Raw genomic sequence first — 1,778 nt, forward strand, 5'->3', positions numbered from 1 at the left:
CTTTATTTTGCACATACTACGTTCAAAACCATTAGCTCTTTGTTGAGGAGTGCGTCTTTTGTTCTTAGAAGGTGTTTTCCCCACCGCATTTAATGCCTTTTGGATGAATTCAACTTTGCATGTTATTAAGCTTTTGTACACTTAATTAATTTTTTATTTTTTAATTTTCTTTAAAGATTTTTTATTTATTTGTGTGTGTGTGTGTGTGTGTGAGAGAGAGAGAGAGAGAGAGAGAGAGAGCACAAGCAAGGGGAGCGGCAGAAGGGGAGGGAGAAGCAGACTCCTTCCTAATCAGGGAGCCCGATGCGGGGCTTGATCCCAGGGACCTGGGATCATGATCTGGGCTGAAGACAGACACTTAACTGACTGAGCCACCCAGGCCCCCCTATGCTATTCTCCTTTTTTTTTTCCCCAAGAAGGCCACTGACTTACTGATTTAAAAAAAAACTTTGCAAGGACAGTGACTACTCTGCCAAAAAAGGAGCCAAATAGATAAAACAGACCAGTGGGGGTGGGGGTGAGGGAAGGGCCAGAAATCCACTTGGAAAAGCTGATAATTGTTGACATGAAACTGGCAGGGGAAGAAGAAGGGAGATGCATTCAAGAGCAGGAATTTTTAAAAAGTTGAAATGATGAGGGGAGACAACTCCCAAAAGACCTTGAAGTACATCCGAAGGAGTACAACAACAGCAATCTCTTCCTTTGTATAGGACAGGGAGGAGTCCCCACGTGGCTGCAAACTCTGGAGACTCTGTGCTGGGGCTAGGGGCTGGGGGCTCCCGAAGAGAGCCTCACAAGAAGGCGTCGTGCCACTCTCGAAGACACCAAAAGCAGTCCCAGGACTGCTTGGCATTGGCACCACATGTGTCCTTCAGCCATTCCCGGGAGAGATCTTCATCTTTCTTTAGCACCAGAAACTGGCCAAGGAATACAGAGGCCTTGTCAAAGCCCCTTTCCTCCAGCTTCTTGCCCAAGGCTTCACCAATCCCGGCCAGGTTCCCCACTGGCTTTCCCCCCATGGGCTCTGCCAATGAAGTCTCAGTGCTTTTGGGAAGTTGTCATCTTGATCACCTTAATCAGCAGCTCCGGCTCCTGGAACGGCTCCTTATGCTATTAAGCTTTTGAGTCACTTCTTCATCTTCCCTCAAAAGACCTTCCTTCTCACACCTCTACTCATAAAGGCATTCCCTTCCCCCATAGATGCCTTCACCACCTCCCCAGCCCAAACTACTAATCTCTCTCACCTCCCTCACAGAAAACTTCCCTTCATCGCCTCCCCTCACAAAACACTTCCCTTCCTAACCTCCTTCACAAAGGATTTGTGAAAAGGATTTCACCCCCCCACCCAGTGGACTTCCCTCCACCATCCATCCTCAGGAAGACATTTTCTTCCCTCACAAAGGTCTTCCTTCCCTCACTTCCCTAACAAAGGTCTTCACTCCCTTACTTCACTTCCAGAAGTACTAACTTCCTTCACTTCCTCTCACAAAGTCCTTCCTTCTCTCACTTTCTTTCACAACCCTCACTAAAGCATTCCCTCTTTTGCTTCCTCAAAGACCTGACTTCCTTCACCTCCCCTCTAAAAGTACTATAACCTTCAAATCCTATGTCAAAGGCCTTCTCTCCTTCATGTGCCCCCCATAAAGAATTAACTTCCTTTACCTCTCTTCACGGGGCTTGTTCCTTTCCTCACTAATGCTTTCACTGCTGGACTTGCTCTCAGAATTGGTTTACCTCCATCACCTGCCATCACAAAGGCCTTCCCTCCCTTCTCTGCC

At 47.4% G+C, this 1,778-nt stretch overlaps 1 pseudogene; it reads right to left on the reverse strand.

The window, feature by feature from the left end:
• Positions 1-791: 791 nt before the first annotated feature.
• LOC111139216 lies at positions 792-1,062 on the reverse strand (annotated as a pseudogene).
• Positions 1,063-1,778: the final 716 nt, after the last annotated feature.

The sequence above is a fragment of the Enhydra lutris genome, unplaced genomic scaffold (genome assembly GCF_002288905.1).
Source record: "Enhydra lutris kenyoni isolate GAN:26980312 unplaced genomic scaffold, ASM228890v2 scaffoldscaffold96, whole genome shotgun sequence".
Lineage (NCBI taxonomy): Eukaryota > Metazoa > Chordata > Mammalia > Carnivora > Mustelidae > Enhydra > Enhydra lutris.